Source organism: Scyliorhinus torazame, chromosome 17 (genome assembly GCF_047496885.1).
Source record: "Scyliorhinus torazame isolate Kashiwa2021f chromosome 17, sScyTor2.1, whole genome shotgun sequence".
Taxonomy (NCBI): domain Eukaryota; kingdom Metazoa; phylum Chordata; class Chondrichthyes; order Carcharhiniformes; family Scyliorhinidae; genus Scyliorhinus; species Scyliorhinus torazame.
In genome coordinates, this window is record NC_092723.1 from 133,976,035 (window position 1) to 134,000,440 (window position 24,406).

At 47.6% G+C, this 24,406-nt stretch overlaps 1 pseudogene; it reads right to left on the bottom strand.

Annotated features, from left to right (window-relative positions):
• Nucleotides 1-13,334: 13,334 nt before the first annotated feature.
• LOC140394539 (protein phosphatase EYA4 pseudogene) lies at nt 13,335-15,764 on the bottom strand (annotated as a pseudogene).
• Between the last annotated feature and the right edge of the window lie 8,642 nt (nt 15,765-24,406).

Here is a 24,406-nt window from a genome sequence, read left to right on the forward strand (position 1 = left end):
GAGTACCTGGCCGGCGGGAATGGCAGAGGCACCATCATCAGTGCTCCCAAACTAGTACCCCTACATGAGACTGCCTCCATCTGCTCCCCTGCCAACCCCTCCCCCACTACCCACTTCCTTACCATGGTTATATTTGCCACCCAATAATAACCCATTAAATTTGGCAAGGCCAATCTGCCCCCCCCCCCCCCCCCTCGACCCTGCTCCAACAGCACCTTCTTTACTCAAGGAGCCTTCACCGCCCACAGAAATCCCGATATCAACGAGTTAACCTTATTGAAAAAGGCCTTGGAGATAAAAATCGTGCCGTTCCGGAATACAAACAAAAACTGCGGGAGCACAGTCATCTTCACGGACTGCACCCGCACCGTCAATGAAGCACAACCCACTTTTTAAATTCACCCTTGATTTGCTCCACCAACTGAACCAGATCCAACTTGTCTAATTGTTCCCATCCCCACACCACCTGGATGCCTAGATACTTAAAACCCACCCCCACTACCTTAAACGGCAGCTTACCCAGCCTCCTCTCCTGCCCCTTTGCTTGGAGGGGAAGACCTCACTCTTTCCCAATCAAAGGCCTTCTCCGTGTCCATCGTGACCGCCATCTCCACATTCTGTCCTTCTGGGTCTGGCATCTCAATTTGTAATGCCAGTTAGCTCCTGCTCTAGCTTGTAATAAAGGACTAGCTTTTTTTATTCCAAGGGCCTTTGTCTGTTCAGGAAGTTTGAAAAAAAAAAAGAAATGAAAATCGCTTATTGTCACAAGTAGGCTTCAAATGAAGTTATTGTGAAAAGCCCCTAGTCGCCACATTCCGGCGCCTGTTCGGGAAGGCTGGTACGGGAATTAAACCGTGCTGCTGGCCTGTGTCATGATATGCAGACATGCAGATAATGATATACAGACAGGCAGCTAATGAGCACCGAGAACAGGACATGACCAATGAGCAGGCAGGACACTCAGGGGTGGTATCTCACTATAAAAGGCACGAGGCACTCACACTCCGTCTCTTTCCACTGATGACCATCTACAGAGTGAGTCAGAGTGTATGTACAGTATCACACCTCCAGCACGTGGCTAAGAGCTAGTCTGGTTCAGTCAGACAGAGTAAACACACTTAGGTTAACAGAGAGTCAAACTCATAGATAACTGTGCTAACTGTGCTACTGGTTCAATAAATCAGATTGAACTAACTTCAAGGTCTGGAGTTAAAGCTTTTGGTTAAAGCTACATCCAGTTGCAGCCTGTGTTATCCCAGAGTACATAACACGACAGCCTGCCTTGGCCTGCTTGAAAAGCAAGCTATTTAGCCCTGTGCTAAACCAGCCCCTGGTTTCCAGTCCGAGAAAGGAGGCATTGTAAGACCTGTTTTTTGGGAACGAAGTGGGCCAAGTGTATTAAGTGTCAGTAGGAAAACATTGATGGGACAGTGCTTATTGTATCATAAGGGTTAAGCTGACTGTAGAAATGGACAAAGAACAAGTTAGAGTAAGAATGGAATCCCTAAATTCGCCAATCCAGGCTGGGAGAAAGCAAAAATGGATCTGGGTCCAATTAACGGAAGTAAAGGTTTGACTGGAAAAACAATAGTGAACAATGGGATACAATCAAAGGGGAGATACTTCAGGTATAGTCAAGGCATATTCTCTCAAAAGAGAAAGGTAGGGCGAACAAGGCAAGAGCTCCCTGGATAACAAATGAGATAGAAATTAAGATGAAAACATGTGCTGTTGATAGATGTCAGGAAAATACAGTTGAGAACTAGGGTCAATGTAGATGGTTCAGAGGAGGCTTGAAAAACAAAAAAGAGAAGCAAAGAGGGAGTATGAATAGAGACTGGCAGCTAACATGAAAGGAAATTCCAAAGTCTTCTTTAGGCATATAAATAGTCAAAGAGTGGTAAAGGCTCGGCCAAAAAGGGGATTTACGCAGAGACAGAGGGCATAACTGTGGTATTAAATGAATAATTTTCACCTGTCTTTACCAAGGAATAAAATGCTACGCAGGCCATGGTGAAAGAGAAGGTAATTCAGACAATAAAGGGGTTTAAAATGAATAAGGGGGAGGTATTGGATCGTCTGTCTGTACTTAAAGTTGATAAGGGACTGGAACTGGATGAAATGCACCCAAGGATATTGCAGGAAGTGAGAGTGGAAATTGGAAAGGCACTGGTCGTAACTTTTCAGTGTTCCTTAGACTCGGGGGAGGTGTCAGAGGACTGGAGAATTCAAAATGTTACACCCTTGTTCAAAAATGGATGTAAATATAAATTTACAAACAAACTACAAGCCGGTCAGTTTAACTCTGGTACGTGAGTTGGGGGGGGGGGAGAGAGAGAGAGAGAGAGAGAGAGAGAGAGAGAGAGAGAGAGACTTGTACAAACAATAATCCAGGACAAAGTTAATAATCACATGGACAAATGGGTGTTAATTAAAGAAAGCCAGCATAGATTGCTTAAATGAAAATTATGTTTAACTATCTTGGTGAAGTTTTTTTGAAGAGGTAACAGAGGCAGTTGATGAAGATAATGCTGTTGATATGGTGTACGTGGACTTTCAAATGGTATATGATACAGTGCCACACAGCAGACCTGTGAGGAAAGTTATAGCTCATGGAATAAAAGGAACAGTAACAACATGGACACAAAATTAGCTGAGTGGCAGGAAACAGTAAGAACTGTTTTTTTGGGGGGCTGTAGTGGAGTTCCCCAGGGGTCAGTGTTGGGATTTGTGCTTTCCCTGACATGTATTGATGATCTAGACTTTGGCATACAGGGCACCATTTCAAAGATTGTAGATGATATAAAACTCGGAAATGTTTGTGAACTGTGTGGAGGATAGTGTAGAACTTCAAAGGGCATAGATAAATTGGGTGAATGGTTGGACAAGTTGCAGAAAAAGTTTGATGTAAAGAAATATGAAGTGATTAATTTTGCTAAAGAACATAGCATGACAAGAAAATAAAGAATACAATTCTAAAGGGTGTTCAGGAGCAGAGGGACTTTGGTATGTATGTGCATAAGTCATTGAAGGTTTAAAGGTGGTAGGACAGGCTGAGAGTGCGGTAAATAAAGCATATAGTATCTTAAGCTTTATTAATATGGGCGTAGAGTACAAGTGCAAAGAGGTTACATTGAACTTGTATAAGACACTAGTTTGGCTTCAGCTGCAATATTGCATCCAGTTCTGGATGCTACAGTTTAGGGAGGATGTGAAGGCATTGGAGAGACTGCGTAAAAGATTCATAAGAATTGTTTCACGGAAGAGGAATTTCAGTTATGTAAGTAGATTGGAGAAAAGAAGGCTAAGATCGAGGTATTCAAAATCATGAGGGGTCTGAACAGAGTAAATAGGGAGAAATTGTTCCCAACTGCACAAGGATCGAGAACAAGAGGGCATAGATTTAAAGTTAATGGTAAAAGAAGAAATAACGAATGGAGAAAAATGTTTTCACGTAATGAGTAGCTAAATTTTGGAGTGCACTGCCTGAGAGGCAGGTTCAATCAAAGCTTCAGTGGAGAATTAGACTGTTACCTGAAAAGTAAGAATGTGCAGGGTTATGGGCAAAAGGGACTAAGAAAATTGGTCATGACGCCATCCAGTGCAAATATGATTTGTTGAATGGCCTCCTTCTGTACCTTAACAATTCTGTGATTCTGTAATAGAGGGTACGGGTTGGGAAGCCCGACACCTTTCTGCCTCTGTCCGATTAACTTAGGAGTGGGAAAGCTAATGGATGGCCTTCCCTTCCCGATGCCAACTGAGGCCCTAAAGTGGACAATTAATGGCCACTTAAGCACCTCATCCCACCTCCGCAAATAGCATCCAGCTGCAGGTGGGGCATTGCCACGCAGAGAGCCTGAAACACAAAATTCAATTGTATTCAAGTGTTGCAAGTATAAGGACAGCAGTCTTCATTAGTGTGTTTCTGTGAGAGGATTTTCTTGAACTTACCTCAAGGTGTCTACCTCCAGAGGCAGACACTTGATCACATCACCAAACAAAAGCCTGAGGTGACAAACTGGTTACATTTCCAATCCAGACATCCCCCCCCCCCCTTTCACATTGAACTGAAGATACAAGCATCCCCTTTTTCCTCGCAAATGAAAGATCCATTTGCATGCATGATCCTGTTACCAACTATACACCTACTGTTCTCATGCATTAATAACTGTTTGGTCTACTGCAGATGCATTGCGCACATAGACTTCCAATGGAATGTCGGAAACTATCTTGTCATTTAATTGAATATTGTCTCTCTGTCACTCTGGGGTCTTCTGTATCCCTCTTTCTGGAGTGTTTTGTTTCCCTCTCTCCGGGTTTTTTTTTCTGCCCTTTCTCTGTTGGTATGTCCAGGGTTACCAGCCCAAGCTTAGATTTTGCTTCTTGCTGTTAAAACACAGCTTTACCCATGTTGGGCAGTACTTCTTTTCCTGTCCATCCTGTCCTTTGTCTCTGACTGCTTCCCTCTTTTGGCTTGGTTTGTCTCTCAGCATCATATATATCCTGCTGTGCTCTGCCATACATATGTTGTAGCTGTTGTTTCAAAACTTCTGCATTTCAATACACGTCACTTGCTTTCTTTAGGGTCAGTTTCTCATCGTTCAGAAGACTTCGACTCACCGTGGAGTCTCTCACTCCTAGGACCCAGCTATCTTTAATCAGATTATCTTTATCTTTCCAAATTCACGGTAGCATAGTGGTTAGCACTGTTGCTTCACAGCTCCAGGGTCTCAGGTTCGATTCCCTGCTTGGGTCACTGTCTGTGCGGAGTCTGCAAGTTCTCCCCGTGTCTGCGTGGGTTTCCTCTGGGTGTTCCGGTTTCCTCCCACAGTCCAAAGATGTGCAGGTTAGGTGGATTGGCTATGCTAAATTGCCCTTAGTATCCTAAAAGGTTAGGTAGGATTACTGGGTTACGGGAATAGGGTGGAGGTGAGGGCTTAAGTAGGGTGCTCTTTCCAAGGGCCGGTGCAGACCCGATGGGCCAAATGGCCTCCTTTTGCACTGTAAATTCTATGATTCTTTGAAGTCTGTTGTAGTCTCACAGTTTTGCCATTGTAAGTATTTACCACATATTACCATCTAACGTAACTGGAGATGGGATTTGAAAATTTATTGTACCCATTTTTACTCACTTAGTAATTTACTTGTAATCTTTGTCTGTTTCCTTTTTCTCTGCAGCCAGTAACTTACTTCACTGGCAGCCTCTGTGTCTTTTTCTTTTGTCCTTTGTAGCCGTTGTCTGTTTTCCCTTGTGCTTTTCAGCAGCTGTTTGCAGACTCTGAATCTTTGTGTTCCTAGGCTCTCGGTGTCTTCTCTGCTTCTTTTGCAGGTTTCAAAAATCTATTTTTTGCCATACTCTGGCACCATGTTGCAAGTAGAAGGTTAGCAGCCTTCATTAGTGTGTTTCTGTGAGAGAGGTTAAGAACCCCACTGATGTTATCTGCAAGAGTGTCTCAAAACCCTAAAAGATTGAAACACTGGTTCTTAATATTGTATTTTTGTTTGGAATAATGTGAGGAACCATATACAACTCATTGAGGAACCAGTCCAGTCGTTGTGTAAACAAATAGTTATTAAAGTAACAAAAACACACAACAAAAGACTAATATACACTATGGCATTTAAGTATATTAATAACTAAACAGTTTTACTTGAAGTTTCCTCTTGTTCCCAAAATACATGCACATTCCCTGAACTCACTGAGACTTTTCCTAAGCAACATCTAATCTTAGTAACTCTATAGGTCACATCCAGTAAATAGTTCCACACAATACCACTTAGGTAACCAAATCTGGTAAAATGTCTCTTCCTGGTTCAGCCAAGGCATAAAACTGAATTTTAGGGGAGAATATCTACAATTTGCTGTTGCTTTCAATATTAGATGGAACAGGCCTCCATGGCTCAGATCACAGATGGAACTTGTCTGTCTGACTGTTAGATAAAGACCTAGCCTCCATCCCCAATGTGTGTGCTAGCAGTTATATTGTTCAATCTCTTTGGATTCTGCCGTCTACTTCTCTCAAATTCCTTGTCTTTAAAAGTTATCATTTGTATAGCCCTACTGATCTCTGGTATACAATGTTTCTGATATGGCCATTTGCACCTCAATGTCTCTAGATCCCTGCTAATCTTGTTACTGGGCAAATTGCATATCGTTATTCCTCTAGTTGCCTGCTAGTCTTGTTACTTGCCTGCTATTTTATTTTCATCTCAAATTCACTGTTAATCTCATTAACTTCCCACATTCCTAACAGATGCTTTTATTCAACTTGCCTCATAATGTCTGCTTCCAGAGGCAGACACAAGACATGGTCACATGACTACAGGAAGCCTGAGGTGTCAATCAGACTGGTTACGTTTCCAAAACCCAAACATCAGGCGCTTAGTACCTGATGGAGGGACTCAGCAAGGGGAGGCCTGCTTAGAGCCACCAGCCGGTCCTTTCATCCCAGCCCATACATCCCAGACAGTGACATCTGCCCAGTGACCCCCCCCCCCTCATTCCATGCTCACTCACCAATGACCTGGGTTCCTTGCTGATCATGGGCCTTTGGTGGGCCCATTGCTGACAGCTACCACTATTTCCCTAGTGGTGCTGCTTCAAATGGAGAACTGCCAGCCTCTGATTAGCTGATAGACAGAACTTGTGCCCCTAGGGTCCTTGCCACAGCCTGCCACTGGTTACTTAGGTGCCTGGCTGGCACCTAATATGGCTTGTCTTCCCTAAAGAAGGTGACACAAGGCTCTCGCTGGCTCTTCAGCTGGTTGGCAAGATTGCCGTTGCCTGGATTAATTTCCTTGCAGTAACTCTATTGGATATTTACTAATCAATAATATTGGATTTTGATTTTTTTTATTGTCACGTGTACCGAGGTACAGTGAAAAGTATTTTTCTGCGCGCAGCTCAACAGATCATTAAGTACATGAAAAGAAAATTTTTAAAAAGAAATACATAATAGGGCAACACAAGGTACACAGTGTAGCTACATAAACACTACATCATATTTGGGGAATGTTCTAATTGTGAATGTAATAGATAGAAAAATAATTTACAAGATGCAAATAATCATAAATAATAACGTGCAAATATTTATTTTTTTAGGGACATAATACTCTTGTTATTGCTGAACTAATTTGCTAGGTTTCTGCTGTCACCACCCACAAAGGAAAATTAGAAAAAGGTGAAAGGCATACATAATACCAGAAACAGGTGCTGAACCTAATCAGGAAATTTGCCTACGGCAGAGGATGGCTGGGCTGGACCACTTCTTTAATTCTTTCGGTTGATGACAAGAATAAATACACATGAGAGAGGCCATTCAACTCCTCTAGCTCATCCTTCCGTAGAAACCTAAAGTTCTTCAATATTATATGTAAATTAGGGCCACAAATCTCTGGGGAATCTACATTTATCCAGCCTGGTAACCCTCCCCAAATTAATAGCAAATTCTTCTTCCCTCTTTCAACCAATGATTTATTGAACTGCAACTGGTACCTAAAACATTCAGATGGAAAAATCTGATTACTCACATTTTCGGGCACTTGGGAGGGCAGTGGGGATGGTGGAGGGGAGGTGTGTGTGTGTTGTGGGGTGGGGTGGGGTGGGGGGGGGCGTTGCGGGGAGGTCACTATTTGTAATTACCCTGTACCCAGTCCCATTGAGGTAGGCAGCACATAAACTCTGTCCAACACATTATTGGATGGCTGCATACTTAACAGGGAGTCAACCTGCATTTCAGTGAACCTGCGCACTTAAAGGCAACCTGCCTTTTAATGGAAAGCTGAACTCATCATACAGAAACTGACACTGACTGTCTGTGGCTACAAGGAGAGACAACAGAGTTAGCATTAAAAAAAAGTATAAGTAAAGTTATCATTGTCCCAGATGACTATAGGCTACTTTCCCCTTGGAGGGGGAGAGCTGACTGGTGGTGATTAAACTGGAGGATTATATTACCACACCTCAGGAAAGGGGCAACGTTGAGAAAGCAGGGCTTTCATGAATGACCTCAACCAGTATGAACCCATGCTGTTGGCTTTGCTCTGCATCACAAACTAGCTGTCCAGCCAACTGAGCTAAAACCAGATCTTTGAGAGTTAGCGCAACAGAGCAGACTGGGCATTCAGATTTTCTGATGCAGCGCTGGAGACACTAGTTGAGTAGATGGAAGGGAGAGAAGCAATACTTCTGCAATGAGTCAGGAGGCCTTCAAAGCAAACACTGAAGAGTGAATGGGAGCAGGTGGACAGGGAAGTCAATTCCCAGATTTTCACCCTGAGGATCTAGCAGCAGTGATGCAAGAAATTAAATGATGTTACATGAGTGAATGCATCTTCATAGAATATCTCTAGCCCACTATATCACCAAATGCTCACTATACTCCGTGCACTACAACCTCATCGCTTTCCAAATATCAATCGGGACTCATGCTTAACATTCAACACTGTCAAAGGGCATGGGGGAGTCTAGTTCCAAATTGCGCAGGGTTTCATACAGAATCTTGAACCTATCCTTTCCAGTGTCAAAATGGTGGCCAACTCCTTGACATCTCCAACGAGGCCCTCTCCATCAACTGCCCATAAATATAGGAGATCTTACCATCTTCTATCACATCGTCAGAAACAATCTTTTCCAGCAATGTGGGAGGTGGTAACCATGGAAGCGTGGCCAGCTCCTTCCTCACAAATTCCTAACCTTTAAGCTCCAGTACTCGTTTCTCTCAAAAGCTGAACCTTTTCCACCAGTTCCTCCAGCTCTGCAAATCTACCCTCCACAAACAAATCTCTAAACCTCAGAGGGGCTGGTTTAGCACAAGGCTAAATCGCTGGCTTTGAAAGCAGACCAAGGCAGGCCAGCAGCACGGTTCAATTCCCATATCAGCCTCCCCGAACAGGCGCCGGAATGTGGCGACTAGGGGCTTTTCACAGTAACTTCATTTGAAGCCTACTTGTGACAATAAGCGATTTTCATTTCATTTCATCTCCTCCTGTTCCCAAACCCTGTATGTCGAATCCAAACCTGCTGGAATAGAATTTCCACAAATCGGTGCCCAATGACATTTCCTCCAGCTTAAAATGTTGCTGAAACTGGTTCCAAATTCTTAACGAGGCTACAATTACCGGACCCGTAGAGTATTTGGCCCACGAGAACGGAAGCGGAGCCATTACCAGTGCCTTCAGACATGAGGCTTCATCCATCCGCCCCCAAACCGACCCATTTCCAAACCTTCTCGATATTTGCCATCCAATAATAGTTCATCAAACTTCAGCAAAGCCAACTACCTCTGCAAAAAAGCTCTCCGGATCTGAGGCATCTTGCCTACTCACAAAAAGCTGAAATCATCCTATTAATTCTCCCCAAAAAAGATTTAGGTAGGAAAATCGGGAGATTCTGGAAAATAAAATTTTAAAAATCTGAAGGATCGTCATTTTCAAGGTTTGAATCCGCCCTGCCAGCGATAATGGGTGAACATCCCATCTCTTTAAATCCTCCTTCACCCCTTCTTATCAGATTGGCCACATTCAACTTGTACAGCAGAGCACAGTTATGTGCTATCCGTATTCCCAGATATCAGAAACTCAACATGACCAGCCAAACTGGCAATGTTTCCAGGCCCCTTCGTTGTCCCTGGGAGCTCACGGGGAACATCTCACTCTTCCCCATGTTTAGTCTGTACCCCAAAAAAGACCCAAACTTACTCAGCATCTCCAAAATCCTACTTATACTGGAGATCTGGGGTGGGATTCTCTGACCCCCAGCCGGGTCAGAGAATCGCCGGGGGGCGGCGTGAATCCCGCTCCCACACCAGCTGCCGAATTTTCTGGCACCGGTTTTCGGGCGGGGGCTGTTGCCAGCGGCCCCCCCGGCAATTCTCCAGGCCCTGATGGGCCGAGCGACCACCTGTTTTTGGCCAGTCCCGCTGGCGTGAAATGGACATGGTTCATCCCGGCGAGACCTGGCTTAGAGGGCGGCTAGCGCAGTCCTCAGGGTGGCGCGTGGGCCCACTGATCTGTGGGCGGGCCTGTGCCGTGGGGGCACTCTTTCCCTCCGCGCTGGCCTCTGTAAGGCTCCGCCATGGCCGGCGCAGAGAAGGAACCCCCTGCGCATGCGCAGGAAACACGCAGGTGGTTCTGCACATGCGCCAGAATACACTGGCGGTTCTGCAAACGCGCTAACACGTGGCAGCCCTTCGCCGCCGGTTGGCACGGCGCCAAACCCGCTGGCGCCGGCGTAGCCCCCGGATGTGCGGAGGATTCCGCAACATCCGGGCTGCCCGACGCCGGAGTGGTTTGCGTGCTTTTGGGGCCAGCGTCGGGCCGTCCCGCCAATTGCGGGACGGCCCTGGTCTGTCACATATAGCAACAAGTCGTTCGTGTATGGGGACACTCAGTGCTACATACCCCCATTCCCACTGCCCCGCCGATGACCTTAGCGTGATCGCCAACGGCTCTATTGCCAACTCAAAAAGTAAACGGGAGAGTGGACATTCCTGCTTTGTACCCCTGTGCAGATGGTAATACCCTCAACCGATTGTGTTAGTGCGAACACTATCTGTGGGGGCACAATACAATAGCCTAATCCAAACCCAAACGGCCCCAATACCTCATGGGTTTTCTCCGGGTGCTCCGGTTTCCTCCCACGGTCCGAAGATGTGCAGGTTAGGTCGATTGGCCATGCTAAATTGCCCTTGGGTTTAGATGGGGTTGCTGGGTTACGGAGATGGGGTGGAGGTGTCGGCTTGGGTAGGGTGCTCTTTCCAAGAGCCGGTGCAGACTCAATGGGCCGAATGGCCTCCTTCTGCACTGTAAATGCTATGAAAAGATACTCCCATTCAACCCGGTCGAACCCTTTCTCCCCGTCCATGATAATTATTACCTCTGGTTCCTGACCAATCGGAGGCATCATCACTACATTCAATAACCTCCTTATATTGGTTGACAATCAGGGCAGCACGGTGGCGCAGTGGGTTAGCACTGCTGCCTCACGATGCTGAGGTCCCAGGTTCGATCCCGGCTCTGGGTCACTGTCCGTGTGGAGTTTACACATTCTCCCTGTGTTTTCATGGGTCTCGCCCCCACAACCCAAACATGTGCAGGCTTGGTGGATTGGCCACGCTAAATTGCCCTGAATTGGAAAAAATGAATTGGGTACTCCAAATTTTTTTTTAAAAATATTGGTTGACAATTGTCGACCCTTCACAAACCCCATTTGATCCTCCGCTATCAACCCCGGCAACCCTCCAAACATTAAATTCTTTTTGAAAGTTTACATCTGTAACCTATACAATAGGTGAGCAAATTGTATGTACAATTTAGATGTTCGCCTTTCATCAGCCTCCCCCCACTCCCTTGCCACCTCTCGCTCTCTCTCTCTCTCTCTTCCCCCCCCCCCCACTTTTTTTTTGTTTGTCGTTCAGGCTCTATCCTGGGCCCTTTCTTCCTTCGTGGATGCTTTCATTTTGGATTTGTTACTGTTGCCCCTATGGCTTTGCTAGGAGGGGGAGGGCCCTCCGTCTCCCTCCTCTGTCTTTTCCCGTGTCCCCTCCTGATGTTTCCATGGGTCCCTCCCTTGCTGCCCCCCTCACCCCCTTTGTTCCTATCTGCTCTCTGTGGTCCTATCTGCCCTCATTGGCCTCCCCCCTTCCTATCCGCTATTGGCCTCAAACAGGCCTTGGAATAAGCTGATGATGGCCCCCACACTTTGTGGAAGCCCTTGTCCAACCTCGGATAGTGTATTTGATCTTCTCCAGATCGAGAAATTCCAAGAGGTCAGCAAGCCAGTCTGCAGCTGCAGATGGTGCTGCTGATTGCCAGCTGAGCAGGATTATATGACTTTCTGGCTGGTCTGAAATGCCGAAGACTGCCACTCTCGGGCACAGGTCCACCCTCCCCCCACAACTTTGGAATCCTCTCAAAGAAGGCTGTCCAGAACCTGACAAGTCTGCGACTGGCCCAGAACATGTGGCTGTGGTTGGCCGGGCCTCTCTGGCACCGTTCACACTTGTCCTCCGCCTCCATTCATTTGGGTTCTGGTTAGCTGCGCTCTGTGCACCATTTTGAACTGCATAAGGAACCTTGCGCAGGAGGAGGTGGAATTGGCTTTACTCAGTGCATCGCTCCGTCCCTAGTTCGTCCTCCCATTTCAGTCTTGCTCCGTCTATGGTGTCCTCGCCCTTTCTAACAGTCGTCTGTAAATGTCCCCATAGTTCCCCTGCTGCAAACCATCTGCCACCAGCAGTTCCTCTAGCTTTGTGTCTCTTGGGGTCCTAGGGTGCTTTGTTATCTCCTTGCGGAGAAAGCTTTTTGATTTGAAAATGTCGGCGTTCCTGTCCATTTGATAGTGCCAGTCTTTCCGTCAGCTCATCCAGGGTTGGAAGTCTGTTCACCAAGTAGGATCCCTAATCACTAGCCCTCCCGGCCTGTCTCCACTTCTTAAAAGTGGCGTCTAGCATGGCTGGTGGGAATTTGTGGTTACCGCATACAGGGCCTGTCTTGTTATGCTCTAAGCGTAGTATAAGAGGCTTCCTTGTGGTGCACTTGACAAAGGAAGGTTCAGACGTGGAGATAACTTCAACATGTTTATTAAACTATTTACACTTCTATTACTCGAGTTCGCCACTACTGTTAATCCTTCTATAGCTGCTCAGACTGACTAACCAGTCTGCTACAATCCACGTGGTGGGTGTAATATTGAATCAACCCTGTGTCTCTACTCACTGACTGTCTCCACTGGAAAGAGGAAGATCATGTGTGTTGTGTCCTTTATATATGGGTTGGTGTAATGCCCTCCTGTGGTCGTGTCACTTCTGTGTGTATCGTGAATGCCCATTGGTCGTGTCCTATCTAACTGTTCTACTGGTTGAGTGTCTTTGTGTCATGTCTCTGGTGCACCCTCTAGTGTCTAGCTATTCTACATGTATTTACATTAACCACTTGTGTCTTTACAGTGATGCATATCACCACATCCCCCCTTTTTTACATGTTACATATTTTCTGTACACTTTAAAAAAATTGAACAAAAAACAGGTAGATAGGTTATGGTATGTACAAGTCATGAGAACAGTGATTAAACAATAAGTCCAAATCAAATGTGCGAGTCCAAAACCCTTCAATCATCATGGTCAAATGTCTCTCTTGATGGGGTGGTGAGTTTGATGGTGGCATGTCTTTGTGAACGCCATCGGTGTCCCTGTGTATCAGGAACCAAGAAGTGGTCAAATCACTTCGCTGTCTGATTTGGAGTCTCTTTTTTTCGAAGTTTGTGATGGTGATGTTGGATGGCATCTTGTAGCTGATAAGTTGTTGACGTCAACAGTATCATTCGAGGTCATCTATGTGCCATATGTGGAAGTTGGATAATACTGTGCATACTGGTTTTGGCCAAATGATGTGCAGGAAGGGTAATCCTGATGAGAACTGTTGAAGCTTGTCGAATTGGAAACAGAATTGCAGCTCGCATAAATACCGGGTGATGGTGTGAAACTAGAACCTTGCATCTGATAGGAATATGCCATTTGGCCAGGCTGGGGTGCAGCAAATCCTGGGCTGTAACTAAGGCATCCAGTCTGCAGTGCAGATTGTGCTTGTGGTAGTCATCCTTCGGTCTTGATTCCATTAGTGGGCAATCCGCAGTGCTGGCCTGTTTGAGAATATGCTGCATAGACTGCTGGCTGCTGCAGGCTTGAATACTGGGTTTGTCCAGCGTGAGCTGTCATTAACTGCACTGCTGGTGTGGAAAGAATGTGTGGGTATGGCTTGAAAGGATATAGCCGTGGTGAATATTGGTGTATTCCTCTTGGACTGTAGCCACTACTTGTTATTACTGACCCAGTGTAATTGTCAAATGATCCATCTCCTGTCGTCGTCGTCACCCTGAGCGTGCCGTCACTGAGTTTGCGGCACTCCCTGTCTGGAGTAAAGTCCGGCTTACGTGAATCAGAGTTGGCGTTTGGTTGCTCTCCACCTGGAGTCTGGCCTGTTTCACCTGAGTCAGTGTTGGTTTGTTGATGCTCCCCGTCCAGAGTCTTAGCAGGTTCACTGGAGTCAGCTGAGATTGCTTCAAGCTCCACGTCTGGAGTCGGAACATGCAGGGATGTATTGACTCATGGAGAGGTTTGAGCGAATGAGGTTGGAAGTAACGTGGTGTCACCGGAGTCACCAGTGGTCTCACAGTGATTGTCGAGTGCCTCTGTACACACTAGCTGAGGTCCGTCACATTGCACATCTTGTATGGGAAGTGGGATGCTGTTGTCACTCGTCTCACATACAGTGGTTAGAGCCTCAGTAGCTTCTTGTTGTTCACTTGGGCTGGGTATACTGTCAGAGTCTTCTCCTTGTGGCTCAGACAATGTGGGTGGACCGTCATAGTCGCTGTGTTGTTCATTTGGGCTTGGACTGTCATAGTTTCTTTGTTCTTCACTGGAGCATGATAGACCGTGAGTCCACAATTCTCTCACAGCAGCATAGTAATAAAAGAGTAATAATCTGTAAAGCAGAGCAGTCTTATCTGGGGACCAGGAAGAACTTGAAACTTGCCAGGTGAACCAGCTTTTTGAAAATATTCAGCCAGATCCTGAAAGGGTCTCACAGGAGCCAAATCTGTTTTATAAAGCAAGTATTACTCCATGCCATGCTAATTTTAAGATAGATTGAGAGCTGTATGTTTATTTTCTTGTTGTTTAATGGGGAATTGAGTAATAGCGTTAAGGGATAATTGTAAGCTGTTCTTTTCGGATATGAAGCTAAAACGTTTACTATTGTATTCAAATTATAAAGTTTTGGTTTAAAAATACCAAAGCCCGATTTCTTCATGCAATCACTCCTGGAGTTAATCATTCTTTCTGCACAGTTTAACAAATACACTAAAATACTGGGGTTTCGGTCTAGTGCCATAGCCAGTTGGGGTCTGGTCAGGAATCGTAATAATGGTAAAACAGATTGCCCTGGAATGGGGGATTGTGTTCATATTGAACTTTGAGACCCATGTAATTTTGTTGTCATGGGGGCAGAGGTCCTGGCTGAACCAATTGAAACTCGAGTGCTAGCCTTCACATCTTGCCAAAAAACACAGATAGCTGGTCACTCTGCACAGACCCTCAAACTAGAGACATTGGAAAGAGCAAATTATACTGTTGTGATAAGCAGAGGGGTTGTATTAGCCCCAAGCAGAATGCTGGTTGGAAATGATTCTCTGTTCAATGAGGCGGAATTTTGGAGATTTAAGAACTAAGGTGTCACCAGAGGCGTGCTTTGCTGCTGGAAATATTGGAAAACCGAATGAAGAAATTTAAAAAGGGCACTAGAAGATAAGCCCTGATGTGGCAGGGAGAACAGCCTGTTGGAAAAGTGAGGAAGTGTTGGGACTTGAATCTCCACGTCTACGGAGAGCCTGACAGAATGTATAAACATGGCAAGGGGTTTTTGTTTCTTTTTAATTAGCTAATGGGAAAAAAGTATCTTTCTGTACTTTAGTGTATTAATTGTCTATGAACAATTGTTTAGTTTGTTTGTTACAGTATATGACTTAAAATGTGAAATTTTGTATGAAATGTTTCTGTTGGATGCTTGGAAATTCATACCTTTTTAAAAATAATTCATCTCTCTCAGAATTATAATGCATTTGGTGGGTAGGGCTGAGAGATGTACATTTTTTCTCTCTGTGTAATCTATGAAATCGTTGCCAATCATCGTAAAAGCCTACCTGATTTACTAATGTACTTTAGGAAAGGAAATTTGCTATCTTTATCTGGCTGGGCCTCCATGTGACTCCAGATCCACAGCTATGTGTTTGACTCTTAAGTGTCATCTGAAATGGCCCTACAAGCTACTCAATTCAAGGCAATTAGGGATGGGTAATAAATGCAGGCCCAGCCAGCGACTCCCGCATCCCATGAATGATTTTTTATAAAACTGCAAATATAACCCTGTGACTCCAGCAGGCTTTGTGTTTACAGGGCAGAAAACCCTCCTAAACTCCATGTCAAGATGCAGCAAAACTGCCTCTAAAATTCACCAAGTCACTCGAACCCTCCACAGTACCTCCAAAGACATTGCATGAGCAAAGGGAAGTGAAAAGCACCTCGCCCTGGAAACGGGAGCGGAGGCAGATATCATAGCCTTCGCCTCGTTGATCGCCCGAAGGCGGATCCTGCTGGGATGGAGAGCAGCCTCTCCACCCAGTGCCCTGGCGTGGCGGGGGGACCTGTTGGAATACTTGACCCTTGAGAAGGTTAAGTTCGAACTGAGGGGAAGCTCGGAGGGGTTCTACAAGTCATGGGCACGACTTATTATGCACTTTCAAGAACTGGATAACATCGAACATTAGTTGGGGGGGTGGGGTGGGGGGGGAGGGGGGGCTGTGTAAATTAAGGGTGACTACGGGTAATCCCTGATTCCTTTTTGTCATTTGTTTATGTGAACATGGGGCTGATGTTTGGGGGTTGGTGGGAGGATGGGATCGTTGTTATTATGGGGATTGACATATCTTGCTGATTATTGTTTATTGTTGATGGGTGTAAATGTGGGAGAAAATGTGAAAAAGGAGAATAAAAATATTTTTTTTAAAAAAGCACCTCGTCTGCAAGATAAGGTGAATGGCTTTCCTTTTAAAAATATATATATATTTTATTAAAGTTTTCATATGGCTGACCTTTTAAATGACGCGTGTTTCCCTTGTGCAGCTGAGTGATCAAAGTTGGCATACTATTGTGGTGGTATGTATTAGGGGTAATACGGTACACCACGTGTCGACAGGCTATTGGTGGAGGGATGCCAGGTCCTGATAGGATCTGCCACCTACTGGACTCCACCCAGAAATGCCGGTATAAGAACCCAGTTTTCCCTCCATTTTCCCTCAGCAGCTGCATTCTGTAACCACGCTGCTGGGGATAAAGTTCTGCTTAATAAAGCCTTCAATTGACATTACCTCAACCTGCCTCGCGTCATATTGACGGTGCTACAATTTAATAAGCAGAACTTAAATTGAAGAAAACGACGTGGGAACATGGAGCTCCGAATCACCCCGGAGTGCCTACGCATCTAAGGGTTAAGCAGCTAACTCGGCCTCTATCTTCAAGCACTGGATGGCATGCTTTGAGGGCTACCTCCGAACGGCCCCCGGCACACCGACAGACGAACAAAAGATGCAGGTCCTCTATTCCAGGGTGAGTCCTGACGTCTACTCCCTTATCGAGGACAAGGACGGTTTCACCGGTGCCATCGCCGCGCTGAAGGATATCTACATCCGGCCCGCCAACCAGGTTTTTGCTCGCTACCAGCTCGCCACACGACGGCAATTTCCGGGGGAATCGCTGGACGAGTTTTATAACGCCCTATAGATCCTGGGTCGAAACTGCAACTGTCCGGCGGTAACAGTGAGTGAACACACATAGCTCCTGGTCCGCGATGCGTATGTGGCAGGTTTGGCCTCTTCCCAGATCCGCCAGAGGCTTCTGGAGAAAGAATCTCTGGGACTTACAGAAGCTCGGGCCCTGGTGGCATCCCTCGATGTGGCCTCGCGTAACGCCCACGCCTACGCCCCCGACCGCACTACAGCCCCTTGGGCTCCGTGGACCCCCGCTGCGGTCGACTCTCCGACACCACCCCACCCCCGCAAACCTGCGCGGCCAAAACACCAGACCAACCGGGGGGGCCCCGCTGCTATTTTTGCGGCCAGCCGAAACACCCTCGGCAGCGCTGCCCGGTCCGCGCAGCTACCTGAAAAGGCTGCGGGAAGAAGGGCCACTACGCGACGGTGTGCAAGTCCCGCGGTGTCGCCGCTATCTCCGGGGAAGAAACGGGACCACAGACCCAGCCCCCCCAGCGATCCACGTGTGACCAACGGACGCCGCCATTTTGGACCCCGGATGCCACAAGGGAGAGATGGGCGCCGCCATTTTGTCCACCCCTGACCGCGCTTGATCCGTGGACGCCGCCATCTTGGCTGAAGGACCCCGATACAGACGGCCACATACTGCCTGATTATGATGCTCAACTTCAACAACCACGTCTGGCTTCGACGACCCTCGACCAGTCGCGACCCCGGACGCTCCAGACTGCAACCACTACAGTCCTAGTGAATGGCTACGAGACGCCGTGTCTTATCGACTCTGGGAGCACGGAGAGCTTCATTCATCCGGACACGGTAAGGCGCTGTTCCCTCGTAATTCGGCCAAGCACCCAGAAAATTTTCCTGCCGGCGGGATCCCACTCCGTTCAGATCGCGGGGTTCTGCATCGCTAACCTAACGGTGCAGGGGAGGGAGTTCCGAAATTACCGGCTCTATGTCCTCCCCCATCTCTGTGCACCCACACTCCTAGGGTTGGACTTCCAATGCAACCTCCAGAGTTTAACATTTAAATTTGGCGGCCCTATACCCCCACTGACTGTCTGCGGCCTCGCGACCCTCAAGGTTGAACCGCCTTCCTTGTTTGCGAACCTCACCCCGGATTGCAAACCCGTCGCCACAACGAGCAGACGGCCCAGGACCAAGCATTTATCCGGTCCGAAGTCCAGAGGCTGCTGAAGGAAGGCATCATCCAGGCTAGCAACAGTCCCTGGAGAGCTCAGGTGGTAGTTGTTAAGACCGGGGAGAAACAGAGGATGGTCATCGACTATAGTCAGACCATCAACAGGTACACTCAGCTAGATGCGTACCCTCTCCCCCGCATATCCGACATGGTCAATCGGATTGCACAGTACAAGGTCTTTTCCACCGTGGACCTCAAGTCCGCCTACCACCAGCTCCCCATCCGTCCCGGTGACCGCAGCTATACTGCCTTCGAAGCAGACGGGCGGTTATACCACTTTTTAAGGGTTCCATTCGGCGCCACGAACGGAGTCTCGGTCTTCCAACGAGAGATGGACCGAATGGTTGACCAGCACGGTTTACGGGCCACGTTCCCGTATCTCGACAACGTCACCATCTGCGGCCACGACCAGCAGGACCACGACGCCAACCTCCGCAAATTCCTCCAGACCGCTCACGCCCTGAACCTCACTTACAACAAAGAAAAATGCGTGTTCCGCACCGATCGTCTAGCCATCCTGGGCTCCGTAGTGTGTAATGGAGTGATAGGCCCCGACCCTGAACACATGCGCCCCCTCATGGCGTTCCCTCTCCCCCACTGTGCCAAAGCCCTGAAACGTTGCCTGGGCTTCTTTTCTTATTACGCCCAGTGGGTCCCCCAGTACTCAGACAAGGCCCGTGCACTAATCCAGTCCACTACTTTTCCCCTGACAACAGAGGCATGCCAGGCCTTTAGCTGCATCAAAGCGGATATCGCAAAGGCCACGATGTGCGCCATCGACGAGTCCCTCCCCTTCCAGGTCGAGAGCGACGCATCGGATGTAGCTCTGGCGGCCACCCTCAACCAAGCAGGCAGACCCGTGGCCTTCTTCTCCCGAACCCTCCACGCTTCAGAAATCCGCCACTCCTCAGTGGAAAAGGAGGCACAAGCAATAGTGGAAGCTGTGCGACACTGGAGGCATTACCTGGCCGGTAGGAGATTCACTCTCCTCACTGACCAACGGTTGGTTGCCTTCATGTTCGATAATGCACAGCGGGGCAAGATCAAGAACGACAAGATCTTGCGGTGGAGGATCGAACTCTCCACCTTCAATTATGAGATCTTGTATCGTCCGGGAAAGCTGAACGAGCCATCCGATGCCCTATCTCGCGGCACATGTGCCAATGTACAAGTGGCACATGTACAATCTACAAGCCCTCCACGAGGACCTCTGCCACCCGGGGGTCACTCGGTTCAACCACTTCCTTAAGGCCCGCAACCTCCCTTACTCTGTCGAGGACGTCCGAACAGTCACCAGAAACTGCCAGATCTGCGCTGAGTGCAAACCGCACTTTTTCAGGCCAGATAGACCGCACCTGGTTAAGGCCTCTCGACCCTTTGAACGCCTCAGTTTGGATTTCAAAGGCCCCCTCCCCTCCACCGATCGCAACGCATACTTCCTGAACGTCATTGACGAATACTCCCATCCCCTGCCCCGACATGACAGCGTCCACGGTCATTAAAGCCCTCGGTACCATTTTTACACTGTTCGGTTTCCCCGACTATATCCATAGCGACAGGGGGTTCTCCTTTATGAATGACGAACTGCGTCAATTCCTGCTCAGCAGGGGCATAGCCTCGAGCAGGACAACCAGTTACAACCCCCGGGGGAACGGGCAGGTAGAAAGGGAGAATGGAACGGTCTGGAAGGCCGTCCTGCTGGCCCTCCGGTCTAGGAGCCTCCCAATTTCCCGCTGGCAGGAAGTCCTCCCGGATGCCCTTCACTCTATCCGGTCCCTGCTGTGCACCACCATGAATCAAACGCCTCACGAGCGCCTCCTCCTCTTTCCTAGGAAGTCCTCCTCTGGAACGCCACTTCCGACCTGGCTAGCAGCTCCGGGACCCATTCTGCTCCGGAAACATGTGCGGGCGCACAAGTCAGATCCGTTGGTGGAACGGGTGCATCTCCTTCACGCCAACCCGCAATACGCCTATGTGGAGTACCCTGATGGCCGACAGGACACGGTCTCCCTGCGAGATCTGGCGCCCGCCGGAGCTACCCACACCCCCCCCCCAATGCCAATCACCACCTCCTCACTCCCGCCGGTTCATCCCGCAGCCACCTCCTTCCCGGGGGGTTCGGTTCTCCTCCCAGACCCGCCCAGGAGTAAGGACACAGGGGACAACGCTACGCTCCCAGAGTCGACGGGACTCGAGCCAGCGCCATCACCACCACGCCCGAGACGATCGGAAAGGACGACCAGGGTGCCCATCCGGCTCATCGAATCACTTTAACTCTCAACGTTTTCAGTTATTGTGTCTTGTTATAGTTATGGCATCATGCCGACCCTGTTTGGCCCGTTGGCCCAGTTTTCAGTTATTGTGTCTTGTTACAATTATGGCATCATGACGACCCTGTTTGGCCCGTTGGCCCAGTTGAAGCGATAATTTTGTGTTTTGTTCAAAGTTACGGCACAGTACCGACTCTGTAAACCCCTACCACCATGCGAACCACCATCCTGCCGGGTTTACTTTCAACAAGGGGTGAATGTGGTGGTATGTATTAGGGGTAATACGGTACACCACGTGTCGACAGGCGATTGGTGGAGGGATGCCAAGTCCTGATAGGATCTGCCACCTACTGGACTCCACCCAGAAATGCCGGTATAAGAACCCAGTTTTCCCTCCATTTTCCCTCAGCAGCTGCATTCTGTAACCACGCTGCTGGGGATAAAGTTCTGCTTAATAAAGCCTTCAATTGACATTACCTCAACCTGCCTCGCGTCATATTGACGGTGCTACAACTATGTACCACCTTACCTGAAGAGGCAAACTGATATCATGATCAGCCCACTCTGCATGCTTCCAGCTTATACCCACAAAAGTGCCCTGTCAGCCAGGGCACATCATTGCACCAGAGGTAGCCAGAAGCATTCTGGTTACATTTTTCAGCTTCTCCAGCTCTCAATTGTGCCAGCTACAGCGATGTTGAAGAAAACGTTTTGTTGTTACTGTCTCCAACTTGTTTAGCATCCATTCAAGCAAAACCTCACTGAAGGCAGATCCACTGTCCATTGTGGAAGGGAAAATTGGGCACAGTGTTAAACGATGCACCTGCCAAAGTTGAACTGTACTTCAGGTAGTCCCCAGGGACACTGAAACAATCTGCAGCTCAGAGTAGCTTCAATGTGCTGCACAATAACACTACATACTGCATCAACGTGCAAACTTACAGTGCATCATTAGCCAACCAGATTGGTTGTCATATTTTACACAATTTCAATATCTGACAACTTCCTTCACACAGCTGAGGGATATCATCAGTAGAATCTTTTCTGAGTCATCTAACAACCAATCTCGGGGCAGAGAAGGGAGTTTTTAAAAATATATATTTTACAGGACGTGGGTTTTGCTGGCTAGAACAACATTTTTGTTCCCATCTCCATTGGCCCTTGAGAAGATGGTGGTGATCTGCCCTTGTGCAGCTATGTGGTGTAGATACACCTCAGTGCTGTTAGGGAGGTAGTTACAGGATTTTGATTCCATGACAGTGAAGGAATGGTGACATAGTTCCAAGTCAGGATAATCTGTAGCTTGGAGGGGAGCTTGCAGGTGATTAAGTTCCCATAGATCTGCTGCTTTGTCCTTTTTGGTGGTAGATGTCATGGGTTTAAAAGGTGCTGTTAAAGGTGCCTTGGTGAATTGCAGCAGGACATCTTGCAAATGGTGTACACTGCTGCCACTGTGTGTCGGTGCTGGAGGGAGTGAATTTCTAATGTGGTGAATGGCATATGAATATAGAGCGCTGCTTTTTCCTGGATGGTGTCCACCTTCTTGAGGGTTGTTGGAACTGAACTCATCTATGCAAGTGGAGAGAATTCCAACACATTCTGAATTACACCTTGTAGATGGTGGACAGGCTTTAGGATGTCAGGAGATGAGTTACTGCCTGTAGAATTACCAGCCTCTGACTTGTTCTTGTAGCCACAGTATTTATATGGAGCAGTTCAGTAAAGTTTCTGGTGAATAAGCCCCAGGATGTTGATAGCGAGGGATTCAGTGATGATAATGTAATTGAATGTCGTGAGCGGAGCAGATGGCTGGATTTTCTCTAGTTAGTAATTGCCTGACACTGGTGTGGCATGAATGCTACTTGACATTTATCAGACCAAACCTGAATGTAGTCCGGTCTTGCTGCATATGGGCAGCGACTGCTTCAATATCCGAGTGTCACAAATGGTGTTGAACATTGTGCAATCATGAGTGACATCCCCACTTCTGACTTTATGATGGAGGGAAGATCATTGTTGAAGCAGCTGAGGATGGTTGGGCATAGGATACGACCCCAAAGAACTCCTGCAATGATCTCCTGGGACTGAACTCCAGCAACCATAACCATCTTCCTTTGCATTAGTGTAATGGATTTGCCATGTTACAGCAAGAAAACGAATCTAACAAGACATAATAGAATGCAATCTGCCCAGCAACAGGTAGAAATCTGCCTAGCATCAGCAGCAGCCAGTATTCAATAGGCTGGATGAGATGCATCTTTCCCAGTAATGAGATTAGCAGACCTCAAGATAGAATGAGATGCAAATCGCCTATTAGTAGAAACAGCTTACCTAGACGATTGGAAGATCAGTGAGATATACACATGTTAATTTCAAGAGTCAAGGAATGTGAGGGAGCAGACAGTCAAATACACAGAATGCAGAACCCTCAGAAGCAGGGCGGCCAGTTTACATCTAACAGCTGAGAGGGCCAGTGTTACACCTAACACTTTCTACGTCTGAGGGCCAAGGCAGCACAGAACCCTTCATAAAGGGAGATTAAATAGCTTCACTAGACCAGGAAAAGATTTTTAACAGACTTGATCATCAACCCTGTATTATGTGGTAATTATAATGTGGATTTGATTTTCAGATTGTTTACTTTGAATATTGTTTGGGGAAAGGGGAAGTCTTCAGGAGTTCACTCCAGAAAGACTCCCTAAGACCTAAACGCCCCAACAAATGGAACTAAGCTCCTTCAATCTACTTTAATAGTTCCCTGTTGATGCTCGATCAATAACTCCAGAAGTGAGATTGGAAGACAATTGAAGATTTATTGGACTAGATGTTTCCCCCAGCAGCGCAGGTACAGAATGCAGCTGCTAGGGAGACACAGACTCTTATACTCCGCATTACTGGGCGGAACCAGCAGGCAGGCTTCACCAATGATATTGCTGTCTCAAGTACCTCCCACACCAATGGTCTTACAGCATCAACCTGGGTACCATAATACCCCTAATACCGACTACCACATTCACCCCCTGTTAAAAAGGAGTCCGGCGGGGGTGGTGGTCTCGCGTTATACAGTGTCGAGGTTGAGGTTATGGTGGTACCGGTATACATTAGTACAGTGTTTTGCCTCATTACATATCGCAACTATTTACAGTTTTTATTTACATTCAAAATGAAGCAATTAGTCGGTCGGGGGCCCTGGTCGTCCTCTGCGATCGTCGCAGTTTCAGCGGTGATGCAGGCGCCGGCTTGAGCATCCATGGCTCCGAGAGCGTGGCTTCGGCTTCTTCAGCAGCTTCATCACCCCTAGATGGGACCAGTGGGAGAACCGATCCAGCTGGGAAGGGGGCGGCTGTGGGGTGTGCCGGTGGGAGGGAGGGTGGGGTTGGAGGTGGGGGTGTGGGTGGGGACCCAGCAAGCACCAGACCCCGTAGAGAGACCGTATCCTGTCGGCCGTCGGGGTACGCCACGTAGGCGTATTGAGGGTTAGCGTGAAGGAGGTGGACCCTCTCGGCCAATGGGTCCGACTTGTGTGCCCGCACGTGTTTGCGGAGCAGGATGGGTCCGGGAGTTGCCAGCCAGGTTGGGAAGACAAGGAGTCATTTGTGAGGTGTC